The sequence below is a fragment of the Ranitomeya variabilis genome, chromosome 4 (genome assembly GCF_051348905.1).
Source record: "Ranitomeya variabilis isolate aRanVar5 chromosome 4, aRanVar5.hap1, whole genome shotgun sequence".
In the NCBI taxonomy this organism is placed as follows: Eukaryota; Metazoa; Chordata; class Amphibia; order Anura; family Dendrobatidae; genus Ranitomeya; species Ranitomeya variabilis.
The window spans coordinates 85,864,547-85,881,126 of record NC_135235.1 but is presented as its reverse complement, the minus strand read 5'-3'; the positions used below and the strand labels follow the sequence as shown (position 1 = coordinate 85,881,126).

At 42.6% G+C, this 16,580-nt stretch overlaps 1 protein-coding gene across 2 annotated transcripts in view; it reads right to left on the bottom strand.

Moving 5' to 3' along the window:
• PCDH15 (protocadherin related 15) overlaps positions 1 to 16,580 on the bottom strand; it is a 2,374,726-nt gene that overhangs the window by 1,764,887 nt on the left and 593,259 nt on the right. The gene's annotated exons all lie outside the window — the stretch shown is intronic.

The following is a 16,580-nucleotide window of genomic DNA, read 5'->3' as shown; positions in this document are numbered from 1 at the left end:
CATCTTGCTTCCAGGGAGGTTAGCTACCAGAGCCTGGACAAGTGTAGTTATGTTTCAGGAGAGGAGATATCTCCTAAAATCTAAGCCACCTCTCTCCAGACCATTGATTTCTATATAGCAGTAGGATGTTCACCTACCACCCTCCCCCCTTTCGACTCCTGATGAACTGCTCTTATTAGTATTGTGCAGTCACAGTCCCCTGGCCCTCAGCATCATGAGTCTCACAGTCCTAATCCTTGTATTTGTGTAAATGTTGCTACCAGTATAAAAGTATAAATGGAGAGATTTCTAAATGCAAATACAATGATAACAGTGTAGATTCAGAACAAACTACCTAATGTGTTACAGCAAAACTTGTGAAGAGCTACATAGTTCTACTATCACTACAGCTCTGCTACTCACCAAGACTGTCACTCACTGAGGAGTGCCCAGAAACAAAGAAGTATGGAAATTGCAGAGTTGTGAACTGCTCAAAACACAATTTCAGAATATAAGTTTAAGGTGTCATTTACATTATAGTTCCTTTATATGACTCAATGTTTACATTTTGTGACTTTTATTTATTATCCAAGTGCCTTTCATAGGCATACTGCTCATTGTTTATAGATTGGCTATGGATGGAATTTCCATGGTTTTACAAAATTTTCTGTAGGGTAGAGAATGTTATATGATAGGGACATATCAATTAACTTATCCATCAACTCCTTCACTGCTAAAGTGTCGCTGTTCCAATGATATGGTCTCAGTGGTCTTATGTGTACATTTGCAACTCATTCAGAGGGGTATGGGTAAGCAATGCTCATGGCTTTATTTTATTCTTTTTTACTCTCTCGGACAGATTATTTAAGTCATGAAAAAACCTTTTAATAATAAGGCAGTATTAAGGATGCCTTGGGTACCCTCTAGAGGAGGTGGTGCTAGTCATCTAAAATGTAATATTATAAATCAATGTCTGTCCAGAAAAATATAGCTCTGATTATTGTCAATTAATTACTAAGAAAATAATCTATTAACAAAATTAGAACATCACGGTGTTAAAAGGATAAACTCACACAAAGGTGTTAAAATATGAAAAATGGAACCTCCTAACTAATTTTAGATGCAAAATCTATTTGGTTATGTGATTGCCTTTGCTGTATTTAACATATTTATTGCTCAAACACAAATTGAAGCCAGACATAGAAAATATATTACTTTTAGGATTATCAGATACCAGTTTTCTGCATTGTAAAGAACACTACCTACAACAGGACAGATAAAAAGAGCCTGTTTCTTTATTTTGTATTGATGTAAAAACATCAATCTGAGATGGGCATGTCACATCTCATATCTGTACACAGTTCACCAGTTTATATCTTATGATACCACCTTTTTATATTCACTGATGTTATTTTGTGTGTAAATTATTTATTGCTAGCTAATTCGTATCTTTAAATGTAAATGTAGAAGTGGTTTCCTCTAATGTTTTAAAAGGAATCTGTCACCAGATTTTTTTCCACCTAATCAGATAGCTGCATATTGTAGGGGCACAGACCCCAATTTCAGTGATGTGTCACCTACTCTGCTGCCTGCTGTAGTGTTGATAAAATCCTTGTTTAATCAGCAAGAGAATATCACAAGAGGACTAGCAAACCTGCTGTGACATAGTCCTCCATATTCATAAGCTCTGTATAATCCTGCCCCCACCACTGATTGGCAGCTTTCTGCCTGTGCACAGTATACACAGAAAGCAGCTAATCAATGATGAGGGCGGGATTATAAAGGGCTCAACATTCAGAGAACTGGTAAATCTGCCGCAGATAAAACTTTAATTTCATCCAAACTGCAGCAAGCAGCCAATTAAGTGACTAATCACTGGGATTATGGTCTCTGCTCTAACATCATGCTGCTGTCAGATTAAATAGCAACATCCTGATGACAGATTCCATTTACATTTCAAGTAATTGGGTAATCTAAAGGGTGGGCGATTTGTATGGAAACACCTAAATAAAATGGGAATGGTTGGTGATATCAACTTCTTGTTTGTGGCACAAAAATATATGGGAGGGAGGAAACTGTTCAAGATCAGTGGTGACCATGGCGGCCATTTTGAAGTCGGCCATTTTGGATCCAACTTTATTTTTTCCAATGGGAAGAGGGACATGTGACACATCAGACTTATTGAGAATTTCACAAGAAAAACAATGGTGTGCTTGGTTTTAACGTATCATTATTCTTTCATGAGTTATTTACAAGTTTAATACCACTTACAAAATGATTTCAAAGTGCTGCCCATTGTATTGGATTGTCAATGCAACCCTCTTCTCCCACTCTTGCCACACTGATAGCAACACCGCAGAAGAAATGCTAGCACAGGCTTCCAGTATCCGTTGTTTCAGATGCTGCACATCTCATATTGTAAGGCAATTGTTTATGCTGTGAAGATAGCTGACAACACACAAAACAATAGCCGACAGTTTTCTGCATCAGCCTTAATCAGTGTTGGTACCGACTATAGCTGTCTAACCCTTTAAATGCTGAGGTCAATAATGACTACAGCATCTAAATGGTTAACAGAGTGTGAGTGCTCCCTCTTTAACCCCATCATCACCCTGAAATTTTGATCATGTGGTCCTGATGTTTGCTATGGCAATTCATGGCCAAATAATAGACTTAAAGTCTGCTGGCTCTAGCAGTCTGTTCAGAAGTTATCAGTGTTTAGATGGTAAAAATAAATTTCTTCATTTCTCTTATGCCACTTTGCATTAATCCCTGCAAAACACCTGAAGGGTTAATAAACTGCCTGAAAGCGATTTTGGATAGGTTGAGGGGTGCTGTTTTTAAAATAGTATCACTTTGGGGGGTTTCCAGTATGTAGGATCTAAAAGTTACGTCAAAACTGAGTAGGTCCCTAAAAAGATAGGTTTTGTAAATTTCCTTAAAAAAATGAAAAATTTCTGCTATATCATTAACCTTCTAAAATGCTAACACAATAAATCAATATTTCACAAATGGTGCTGATATAAAACAGACATAGGGGGAATGTTATTTATTAGCGTTTTTGCGTAGTACGACTATCTTGATTAAAGGAATAATCACTGAGAGTTTGAAAATTGCAAATTTTGAAAATGTTTTGTAAAATTTCTGATATTTTTACAAATGAATGCAAAAATATCCACCTAAATTTACCATTATCATAAAGTACATTGTGTCATGAAAAATAAATCTCAGATTCAATGGGATAGGTTAAAGCATTCCAGAATTATTACTACACAAAGGGACACTGTTGAAATTTCAAATATGTAAATTAGGGTGCTCAGCACACTCTTTGCGTAGCTAAACAGTTCACTGCACTTTTCTGGGCATTGGTTTTGCATGTCCCAGTCTCCATTATTCGTGATTGACAGCACAAGTTTGCCTAGCAGAAGCAGTGCATACACAGATAGTTCAGATAAGTCAGGGATGTCAGACACCAGTGAAGAAGGCAGGTTCAAGCAAATTCAGTGAACTAAATAGGTGCACATGAGCCTATTGGCCACACTGACTGTGCAGCAATTAACATATTTGATAAAAGTTCAGTCATTAAAGGAGCTCAATCTATGTGCATCGTTTGTACTGCCATTTTGTTTTGACAGCCACCTTTTAATCCAATAGCTTCACAGCTAGTTTTGGCCGTTTTTTTCACTTTTCGATTGTCGTGCTTAGGGTTGAGCGAAACCCGACCCGATCCTAGTGTGGGATCGACCATGAGGTCGCCAGTCTGCGCGCAAAAGATTGAAATTGTACTACAGTCCTTGTATTTTTTCATATATCTTCCAGCCACTTTCTGCCACTTACATTGTGTTGTTTTATACACTGGGCCTGAGTTTTGGTTCAGTCTCCAAAAAAAAAGTGAGATTCAAATTCTCACAAAGTGGATATACTTCAGTCCTGTTAGTTTGTCGTATGTCAGCCAGCCACTTTCTGACACTTACATTGTGTTGTTTTATGCACAGGGCCTGAGTTTTGGTTCAGTCTCCCAAGTTTATATACACCTTCTACCTTGTTTTACAGTACCATATAACGGTTTTTATTTTGGTTAGATTTTCCAAAAAATGAGGAAGTCTGGTGGAAGAGCCGGTGGGCGGTGGTTGCCAGCTGGTACTGATGGTGGTGGTGGTGCATCTGGTGGTATTGGCAAAAGCACAATAGCACCTAAGGCTGGAGGTGTTGAGCCAGCGTCATCATCTGGCTACACAAGGCCTTGAAGGCTCCCTTATCTGGGAGTAGGAAAACAGCTTTTAAAGCTGGAGCAGCAGGAAAAAGTTTTGGCTTTCCTTGCTGACTCAGCCTCTAGCTCTTTCGCCTCCTCTTCAAAAAGTTCCAAATATAAAAGCAGCGAGTCGTTAGTGGATGCTCCGGGTCAGGAACAAGACGTTTCCTTGTGTCCTTCACTCAAACCAAAAGTGAAGGATGTGTCAGGCGACACTACAGGTTACTCCATGGAGCTCTTTAAACATACCATGCCTGGGTTAGAAAGGGAAATTGTTAACTGCCCATTACAAGATGAATCGGACATGGAGTGGACTGATGCACAGCCATAGCTAGATTATTATGCTGTTCCATTGACTCAGATCACAACATTGCCCTCGCAGTGTACTGAGCCAGAATCTGACCCTGCTGAAAGTTAGATTCCCCTTCCCGCATACTATACCACCTTACACGGGGACAAAGAGGAAGGTGCAGATGAAATTGCAGGTTCCTTCATCAGATGGGGGGCATACTCATTGGCGACGTCACTGGCACAGGGCCCCTCAAAGGCCACAGGGCCCCTCAAACACACTGCCGTACTATGAGGGGCCCTGTGCCAGTGCCATTGAGTGGGCCCGCCTGCTTGCTCAGGATCACAGCACTTGCAAAGTTGAAATACAGGAGCGATCCAGGTAACCGGATTTCCTCTGCAGCTTATTCGGTAAGCGCTATAGATTGACGAATAAGGAGGGACCCGATCAAATTCGCTCATCTCTAGCCATGGACATGTTTTGGTCATCTCTAAATTACATCCAGTTTTATATTCAGTATTACACTACCTGATAGGAGTCAGGACACCTTGGTCAGATGGAGTCCTCACTCAACAATTATGTATGGCTTGCATGTACTATATGTATGCATGTATATTTTTTTCCATAAATGTCTGAAATGAGAATTTACCATGAGAATGGTTTCATGAACAACTTATCAGAAAAATATCACATTTTGTACAGTGTTTTTAACTAGATTTTTATCTGAATAAAAAAACAACCCAAAATGAAATACTCAAGTATTCAAGTATTCATTTCTATTAGAGATGAGCAAATAGAATCGCAGTACCATGGCTCTTGGGCCACCTCAACAGTCTGTTACCACTGGACCAGAGAACTGTGCAGCCTACTATCCGTGGCATCCCCTGCACCTATTCTGATTAGTAGGTCCCGCAACATGTTCTTCTGTGACTCATGCAAGACATCACAGGAACTAACACATTAGAAGAGGTAGCACAGAAGATTCTGCAGAGAATAAGAGGTTCGTAATTCTCCGGTCGGGTAGCCACAGAGTACCGATTGGCTCATCCAAGGTTCTGCAAATCTTTTTGCTGAACTTTACTATCTATATGTAATTTGTATTACTTTTATTTCTGTATTCTTCATAGAGATCACTAAATCATTTATTTGTATTTGAAGCATCACAGGTCATTTCCATTCACTATATTGATTTTTTTTTACAGAACCCAAGGGCATCACCATTAATTAAATATATTTTCTACTATGAAACTTAACAGACATATCAATGAGAAACAAAAAAATATCAATTATTATAATTGATTTGTGTGATAATATTTTTTTTATTTCGAATAATGCACTTGAGAAAAAATAAGGTTGTCTTGTCTGTTTAATAGATTGCAACAGCCATTTTGAAAGATGTTACATACGGATGTTATATTATTTGGAAATGAAACAACAGACAAATTTCATAATAAGTGATTACAATAAAAGAACAAATTAACTATGCTCCATGCATCCTTTCCTCTTAAATAATCTTTAATTATTTCAGAAATTCATTAGTGTGAAAGCCATTCAATGTAAAAAAAATATGATTTTCTCCCCTGATACTTCCCATAGAAAATAATATTTTTTTAATCACAAATGTGAGTCGTTCAGCTGGAAGAGACAAAAATAATATGAGATGTCTGGGATTTTTGGTACACTTCCATATTAAATACAGATGTATTTGTCTTTTTAAATGATTGACTTTTTGTATACAAAGCAAATTCTTTCATCGCAAGGCTTTAAAGTAATTAAAAAGTAAATACATGTCAAACATGGCATATAAATGTCCTAGGGTAGTTTTCAACTTTCTTCAATTAATGCAAATTTAATTGTGATTTTAAAGGCATACATTGCCATTCATAGGCACATATACCATGAGCATCTTCTGACAGAGTATCCCAAAATCATTGTGACTTCCGGCACATGCATAGAGTGTGACTCAGATAGTCGAGGAGCAGTGATGTCACTGAGAAGAGGAGAAGAATGGTGCTGGATACTGGAAAAGGTGGCAATAGGTGAGTATATTAACATGAACACACTACACTACATATTCACAGATTTCTAAGAAAAGTATCTTAATAGAAGTACTTCTTTAAGGGTATTTCTATATTGATTCCATCGAGAAACCATGTTGAGTTTAGTTAAGGGTATGTACACACAAAGCCTTTTAAATGTGGAAGAACCCACCAAGTTTGTCGAGCAAAAGTTGCTTAAGGGAACTGAGGAATTTTGTTCCTGAATCTTTTGTGTCATTTTTCGGTCGTTTCCTCAAAGCTTTTCCAACGGTTTTGCTTGTCTCAACGGTCTTTTGAAAGGTTTTCCCATAGTTTTTGTGGCATACTTTTTCTACTGTTTTCCGGTTATTTTTTTTATACTCCATTTAATATTAATGAAGCTGCATTAAGATGTAATATTAATGAAGCATCCAAAAGATGTACTGGTGTCTTCTGGGTGTCTTCTTAGCTTTCCGATTGACTTGTATTGTAAAGTAAAGAGTGTTGTCCGAGGGAAAAACACCCAAAGAATGGACATGTCACTTTTTTAGGCACTTGGTGCTTTAGTAAACCCAAAGCCATTAAAAAACATTCAATAGCATATGCACCCAATTCGTTTTTTAAAAGAAAGGCATATGTTCATTCTTTTGAGTATTTTCTGATTTTACTGTTTTTTGAGGCTGTTTCCAAACACAAAATCTGCTTGAAAAAAAACAGTGTGCATATAGTCCAAGCGTCCAATAGCATCTTTGCTTAAGCATCAAAAAAATTAAGTACTGTAATAAATTAGTGGTAGTGAACTAAAATGGCATAATAATTATAATAAATATAATAATTATAACAATTAGGGCTTTTATGATTCTCTGGGAAAAAATGAAAACTATAAATAGGAATGTGACCACTATGCTGAAAATCATCAAACATACAGTACACTGTGTAATGAAGGATAATTTAGAAAAAAGATCCATATTAGAATATATTGGTTTATGATGACAAAAGACCTTGGTCGTGGTAGAATTGAAAATACATTAATTTAAATTGAAGAAACTTTGAATTATATATCAATGAAAAGCTCAACGCAGAGCAAACTAAAAGTTAAAAGTGGAAAGTGTGATGTTCTTACGCCATTGGTGAACTTCTATGACTAAATAAATCCTGCAAAGAGCTACGGGGTATTCATTGAAGGAACTTTAGAACATTGAATGTCTTGCTGTAATTGTTAAGCTAAGGATAATGGATTTAATACTTACACCGTCCTATGCCAAAACATTATGCTATGTCCTTGTGCAGAATACAATTCTAAATGATTCTAAGAATTCAATCTATATAATACTTTAAAAGCTAGTATAGGCTTTATGTAATGTGGAAATAGCTATTCAGAACAATCAAATCAGAATCCACTTTGGGGTAAAAAAGTCTTATTGACTTTGACCAAGGCTACACGTTATATGTGAAATCTGTGATGTCTGTGAATTACAAAAGGTTGTCTGTGCTGCTGTACTGTATACACATTATGTGACTTGAGTAGAGATGAGCTAATCAATTCACGAAGGATTAAATTTGAGTGGAATTTCCTTAACCCTTTAAAAACCAGGCCAAACTTTTCAAATCTGACATGTGTCACTATATGTGCCAATAACTCTGGAATGCTTCAACATATCCAAGTGATTTTGAGACTGTTTATTTTGTGGCAAATTCTACTTTATTGTTTTGTTACATTTAGTTAAATATGTTTTGCATTTATCAATAAAAATATCAGATATTTGACAAAAAATAAAAAGTAACAATTTTCTATATAATCAAAAAATGCAACAAAAGTTAATTAATAACATGTTAGGTGTCGAGTTCCCACCTCTGCTCAAGGGGAATCTCAAACCATCTCTGCTGCGGTCTCCCATTCTTCTCCAGCTGCAGTGGAGACGTCGGTCCCAGCGTCTGGCTCAAGCTGATACTGTGTGACTGGTTACTGCTGCCCTTCCAGGCTCTGCCTTTGAGGCTAGCACTGACCAGCAGCGAGCAGGTCTTTCTGGGACTAAGTCCTGCTTTTCCCATATTGAGCATGCCCATGGGATGACCTCCCATTGGAAGTCAGGGGTCACATGCTCAGGTCCTGTTGCGGCTCCTATTGCACCATCTGGAAGGTCCCGTAGCACTACTGCTATAAAAGGTTCGCATGGCTGCTCGGCCATGCGCTAGTGTATACTTGAAAATGTGCGTGTGTAGATGTGTGACTGTCGCTCTTTAATCATCCTCCTTCCTAGTGTTGTTGACTGCTCACAAATAGTGGATGCTTGCTATCTAGCACCCGACAGTGCTACCTGCACCTAACACACGATACAGTGTCTGATTGCAGTAACCGCCAGTGCGGCGCCATAAGCTAATAGAACGCTTTCCTGACCCAAGTCTGGGTGGTTAGTGGCATCTGCCAGAGCGGCACAGCACACGCTCTTGTGCATTTAATTATTGATTCTGTTTAACTGTGACACCCCAGTAGTGGTGTCGAGTGCAAGAGGTCTAGAGGAATTATTTCTCAGAGTCTTGGGATAGCGTTCTGTGACTTCTTGCTTGTGCTCTTTGTGCGGTACTGCAGCCCTGTGACACAACAGAGTTCGCTTCCTTCATACCAGGTGCAGCTAACCCATGTGTGCATCCACATTATACCACCATATAGTCCATCATTACTCAGCAGCAGGTTCCATCTCTGCACGGTAGACCCAGGCTGCGAATGCACCTTATACCATCTTCCTAATTATTTGGTTATTCCGCTAGCCCTAACATTACACTAGTGCCAGGGTCTGCCTAGTAATGGCGGACGAACAGCAACCCTTGCGGTACATCCAGCAGCTGGAGGGCAGGTTGGCGGCTCTCGAGCGCACAACCTCAGCTGTGGATGTTACCGCAGTAGCTGTTCAGGTTGCTAGCTTGGCTGCAGCAACTTTGTCCACTGCCACCCCTGTTCCGACCCTATCTCGCCTCCCGCTGCCAGATAAATACTCTGTGGATAGAAAGTCTTGTAGAGGTTTTGTGAGCCAGTGCTCTATACACCTCAAGATCCTGGCTGCATGTTTCCCCACAGAGCGGGCAAAGGTGGGATTCACCATGTCTCTCCAGTCGGACAGGGCGTTGGAGTGGGCTGCTCCGCTGTGGGAGCGTGGTGATCATGTGGTGCAGAGTACTCCGCTGTTCCTGAGCACTCTGAAACAGGTCTTTTTAGGACCTCGAGTCACCCATGATACTGCGCTCCAACTGTTGGCATTGACTCAGGGCTCGTCCTTGGTCAGCCATTTTGCCGTCCACTTCTGCACCTCAGCATCTGAGCTAGAGTGGTCGGATAAAGCCCTCATCTCTGTATGTTGGAGGGGGGCTGGCTGACTATGTGAAGGATGCTTTGGCCACTAGGGAGATTCTCGCCACACTGGAAGAGCTAATAGCAGTATCAACTCGCATAGACCTTCGTTTTATCGAGCGAAGGTAGGAGCGAGCCCAGTGTAGGCAGAGGTTTCAGCTGGCTCCCACCTTCACCAAACCTCTGGAATCTCAGGTCCAGGCGCCCGAGTCACATGAGGCCATGGAGGTGTCACAAGCGGGATCTAAGTCCCGGACCGCTCGTGCACTCAAGGTCTGTCATGTCTGCTGGCAGTCAGGACATCTTGCCTCCAGATGTTGCCAGCGGTCGGGAAAATGTCAGTGTCTAGTTGTAGTAGGAGGAGGTACACTAGACACAGCGACGTTTTTCTCCAAACTGTCCTTTAAGGGGACAATTACCATAGGCCCATCCACTCATACGGTAGAGCTTTGTGTGGATTCCGGGTCAGAGGGCAATTTTATGCCATCTGCCTTCGCCCAATGACACGCAATACCCCTGGTGAAACCAAACCTGTGACCGTACGAGTGGTGAATGGGTTGACACTGCCCTCACAGATAACACACAAGACCATCCCATTCACTCTATCTATATCGCCATCTCATCAGGAGATTATTTCCTTACTCATCATTCCTGAGGGAATTCATGATGTTCTGTTAGGGATACCTTCGTTACGGTACCACTCCCCTCATATAGAGTGGTCCTCAGTCAGAATTTTGGGATGGAGTGAATCCTGTGAGGGTAGATGTCAGAGGGAGTGTGTTCAGGTTACTACTACTAAGGTACCCGCAGATCTTTCCTCTCTCCGCAAGCACTATTTTCCCTATGCAGACGTGTTCTCCGAAAGGGCTGCGGAGACCATTACACCTCACCGTCCCTATGAATGTTCTATTGACCTCTTGCCTGGTGGTGAGCCTCCTCGGGGTTGAGTCTTTCCGCTATCTCTCCCGGAGATGGAGGCAATGTCTCAGTATATCCAGATCCAGGAAAATCTGGCAAGAGGATTCATTAGGAAGTCAGTGTCACCTGCAGGGGCTGGTTTCTTCTTCGTGCAGAAGAAAAATGGAGAATTACGTCCATGCATAGATTAATAGGGTCTTAACGCGATCACCGTTAAGAACAAGTACCCACTGCACCTGATATCTGAGCTCTTTGATAAGCTTCGAGAACAAGGGTATTTACTGAACTAGATCTGCAGGGTACTTACAACCTGATTCGCATCCATGAGGGGGACGAATGGAAGATGGCATTTAACACCTGGGTCGGGCACTATGAATACCTGGTGATGCCCTTTGGGCTCTGTAATGTGCCTGCCATTTTCCAAGACTTTGTGAATGATATCTTCAGGGATATGCTCTCCACCTCAGTTGTAGTCTCTCTGGATGATATTCTCATCTACTCTCCAGATATTGACTCCCACCGGAGAGACGTTTGGAAAGTCTTCGACCTCCTATGGGCAAACTCCCTCTACGCCAAGTTGGAGAAGTGTGTGTTTGAGCAGGAGTCCTTGCCTTTCCTTGGCTATATCATCTCCACCCAGGGATTGGCTATGGATCCTTCCAAGCTACAGGCGGTGATGGACTGGCAGGAACCCCATTCTCTCAAAGCAGTGCAGCGCTTTATGGGGTTCATTAATTACTATCGCCAGTTCATTCCCCACTTCTCAACTTTGGTAGCTCCCTTGGTTGCCCTCACCAAAAAGTGAGCAAATCACAAATTGTGGTCGAAGGAGGTCTCCAAGGCCTTCCTCTCTATTAAGTCCCACTTTGCTAGTGCTCCCATTCTACATCGCCCCGATGTAGATAAACCCTTCATAATGCAGGTGGATACCTCATCTGTGCTGGAGCAGTCCTATTCCAAAAGGATGCTCAAGGTCGGAAGCATCCTTGCTTCTTTTTCTCTAAGACCTTCACACCGGCGGATAGGAATTATTCCATCGGAGACAGGGAGTTGCTAGCCATGAAGTTGGCTTTCTCAGAGTGGAGACACCTCCTGGAGGGGGCTCGCTTTCCCTACCAAGTTTACACTGACCACAATAATTTGGTTTATATACAGACTGCCCAGCGGCTAAATTCTCGCCAGGCCAGATGGTCCCTGTTCTTCTCCCGATTCCATTTCACCCTCCATTTTCTCTCCGGGTGAGAAGAACATTCATGCTGACTCCCTCTCCTGCGCCGTAGTGTCATCAGCAGAGGAGGAAGAGGAACCTCGGCTTAATGTCCCTTCTGAGAGCCTGAGGACCGTGGCTCCGGTTTCTATAGAGTCTGTGCCACTGGGCAAGACTTTTGTGCCATCAAATTTGCGACCGGAGGTTCTTTCTTGGGCTCACTCGTCCAGGATAGGTGGGCACTTTGGGACCAAAAGGACATCTGAGCTTCTGAGGAGGACATACTGGTGGTCGCATATGACCCGTGATGTCGGAGACTATATTTGGGCGGGTGTCTCCTGCACCAAGAATAAGTCTCCTCGACAACGGCCAGCTGGGTTACTTTATCCCCTGCCGGTGGCAGACAGGCCCTGGGAGATGGTCTGGATGGACTTTGTGGTAGGCTTACCCAAGTCCCGTGGCTGCACCATCATTTGGGTAATCACCGATCATTTTTCTAAAATGGTGCACTTGGTGCCGCTTCCACGGCTACCTTCTGCACGGGCCTTGGCAGCGTTGCTTATAAAACACATTTTCCGCCAACACGGTATGCCGGACAAAATTGCCTGTGACTGCGGTCCCCAGTTTGCATCTCAGTTCTGTTGAGAGCTTTGTCGTCTACTCAGCATCGAGTTGAATTTCTCTTCAGCATGCCATCCCGAGACGAATGGGTTGGTAGAGAGAGCCAACCAGACCTTGGTCACATATCTGTGACATTTTGTTTCAGCCAGGCAGGATGACTGGGCATCCTTGCTACCATGGGCGGAGTTTGCACTGAACAACGCCATAGCCAACTCCACTGGGCAGACCCCATTCCTCCTTAACTACGGTCAGCATCTGCAGGTTCCTGTGCCTATGCCCGTGTTTTCACTGACTCCAGGGTGGCAGACGGGGCTGTGGAGGCACAAGACATTTGGGACCACACTCAGTATGCCATCTGGGACTCCAAGGAGAGAATGAGGTCCTCCGCCAATGCACATCGGTGCCCCTCTCCGACCTTTGCTCCTCGCGATTTAGTGTGGATCTCCGCCCGTAACATCAGGCTGTGAGTTGAGTGCACTAAGTTTTCACCTCGCTACTTGGGTCCCTTCAAGGTCCTGGAACAGGTTAACCATATGGTCTACCATCTAGCCCTTCCTCCATGCCTAGGTATCACCAATACCTTTCATGTGTCCCTCTTAAAGCCAGTACACATGTCTCGGTTTTCCAAGTCATATGCTGGGACATCGTGTTCGGGCTACAGACGATTACGAAGTGAACGCTATCTTGGGGTGTAAGGTGGTATGTGGTAAAAAAAATTATTTGGTGGATTGGAAGGTTTATGGCCCAAAGGACAGGTCCTGGGAGCCTGCTAAGCACATTCGAGCTCTGCAGCTCATTGCTGCCTTCCAACATAGCGAGGTCCAGGGAGAGGGGCCCTAGGAGGGGGGGTAATGTTAGGTGTCGAGTTCCCACCTCTGCACAGGGGGAATCTCGAACCATCTTTACTGCGGTCTCCCATTCTTCTGCAGCCGCAGTGGAGCCTGCTCAGCAGAAACGTCCATTCTTCTCCAGCTGCAGTGGAGCCTGCTCAGCAGAGACATCGGTCCCAGCATTTGGCACAAGCTGATACTGTGTGACTCATTACTGCTGCCCTTCCAGACTCTGCCTTTGTAGCCAGCACTGATCAGCAGCGAGCAGGTCTTTCTGGGACTAAGTCCTGCTTTTCCCATACTGAGCATGCCCACGGGACGTGGGAGGTCACATGCTCAGGTCCTGCTGCGGCTCCTACTGGACCAATCGGAAGGTCCCGTAGCACTACTGCTATAAAAAGTTTGCATGGCCACTCGGCCATGCGCTAGTGTTTACTTGAAAACATGTGTGTGTAGATGTGTAACTGTCGCTCTTTAATCACCCCCCTTCCTAGTGTTGTTGACTGCTTGCGAATGGTGGATGCTTGCTATTTAGCACCCGACAGTGCTATCTGCACCTTACACACGATATTGCAGTGACTGCCAGTGTGGTGCCTTGCGCTAATTGAGCGCTTTCCTGACCCAAGCCTGGGTGGTTAGTGGCGTCCGCCAGAGCGGCACTGCACGCACTCTTGTGCATTTAATTATTGTTTCTGTTTAACACTAACACCCCAGTAGCCCTGTGACTCAACAGGGTTCGCTTCCTTCATACCGGGTGAAGCTAACCTGTGTGTGTATCCACATTATACCGCCATATAGTCCATCATTACTCAACAGCAGGTTACATCTCAGCACGGTGGACCCCGGGCTGCAAACGCACCTTATATCATCTTCCTAATTATTCGGTGCGTTCCGCTAGCTCTAACATTACATTTACCTTACGCTTACCCTACATTAGCACCATTAGTACAATATTCTTTTATTTTATTAGGATGTTAGAAAGTTTAAAAATGTAGCACAGTTTTTCATTTTTTCAAGAACATTTACAAAACTTATTTCTATAGAGATCTATTCAATTTTTCAGTAATTTTTTTTGGTAGACTCATACATTGGAAAAACCCCCAAAAGTGATATAATTTTAAAAACAGCACCCCTCAACATTTTCAAAAATGCTGTCAGGTAGTTTATAAACCCTTGAGGTGCTTTTCACAAAATAATACAAAGAGGTATGACAGGAAAGAAAATATCATTTTTGCCACCTAAATGTTGCTATCTTCTGAACAGGCTTTATATGGATACACCTAAATACAATGGGAATGGTTGGTGATATCAACTTGCCATTAGTATAATTGAGGGGGAAAATTTTTCAAGATGGGTGGTGACCATGATGGACATTTTGAAGTCTGCCATTTTGTATCCAACTTTATTTTTTCCAAAGAGAATAAGGTCATGTGACACATAAAACTTATTGAGAATTTCACAAGAAAAACAATGGTGTGCTTGGTTTTAACATAACTTGGTTCTTTCATGAGTTTTTTTTTCAAGCTTATGACCACTTATAAAATTTGTTCAAAGTTATGCCCATTGTGTTGGATTATCAAAGCAACACCCTTCTCCCACTCTTGACACACTGATAGCAACACTGCAGAAGAAATGCTAGCACAGGCTTCCAGTATCCATTGTTTCAGATGCTGCACATCTCATATCTTCACAGCATAGACAATTGCCTTCAGATGACCCCAAAGATAAAAGTCTAAGGGTACTGTCACACTCTGCAACTTTCCAACGATCACGACCAGCGATACGACCTGGCTGTGATCGTTGGAAAGTCGTTGTGTGGTCGCTGGAGAGCTGTCACACAGACCGCTCTCCAGCGACCAACAATGCCGAAGGCCCCGGGTAACCAGGGTAAACATCGGGTTACTAAGCGCAGGGCCACGCTTAGTAACCCGATGTTTACCCCAGTTACCATCGTAAAAGTAAAAAAAACAAAACAGTACATACTCACATTCCGGTGTCCGTCAGGTCCCTTGCCGTCTGCTTCCCGCTCTGACTGAGTGCCGCCGTAAAGTAAGAGCAGATCACAGCGGTGACGTCACCGCTGTGATCTGCTTTCACTTTACGGCGGCACTCAGTCAGAGCGGGAAGCAGACGGCAAGGGACCTGATGGACACCGGAATGTGAGTATGTAGTGTTTTTTTTTTTTTTACTTTTACGATGGTAACCAGGGTAAACATCGGGTTACTAAGCGCGGCCCTGCGCTTAGTAACCTGATGTTTACCCTGGTTACAAGCGAACGCATCGTTGGATCGGTGTCACACACACCGATCCAACGATGACAGCGGGAGATCCAGCGACGAAAGAAAGTTCCAAACAATCTGCTACGACGTACGATTCTCAGCAGGGTCCCTGATCGCTGCTGCATGTAAGACACAGCGATATCGTTTAGATATCGCTGGAACATCACGGATCGTACCGTCGTAGCGACAAAAGTGCCTCTGTGAGACAGTACCCTAAGCGAGTCAGATCAGGAGACCTTGGTAGCTATTCAACTGGCCCATGATGACCAATCCACTTTCCAGGTAACTGTTCATTTAGGAATGCTCGGACCTGACACCCATAATGTGGTGGTGCATAATGTTGAACCCGAACAGTAACACAGACTTCCGTGAGAAGTCCATGTTCGGAGTCTGTGCACGGACACTAGGTGTCCGATATGGACCCCAAACGTTTGGGTTTGCCCATCACTATCTATTATGTAGCACATGTGCTGAAGCATGGAGGAAATTGAGCAGCAGTACTGAGCAATGTAGCTATGAATTCAGCTCCAGATTCAGATAAAGCACATGCTAAAATGTCTTTTCATTCTTCATCATTCCACCATGACTTTAAAAGTCAATTGCAATCTGGTAAATCAGTGAGCTAGTAGTCTTTATTGTAGAATAATTTTCTGATATGATTTATTTAAGTCTCTTATATTTTAGATTATGTGTATAGGACTCAGGATTACATTTAGTGAAAATTCTGTTTTCAGAGATAAATTGTACTAAGCCAAAGTGAACCCAACCTATCCAGTAATTGAGCACCCAGTACATTTCCACATAGATATCATCAACTATGGCAGGCAGTGTGTAAACTCCA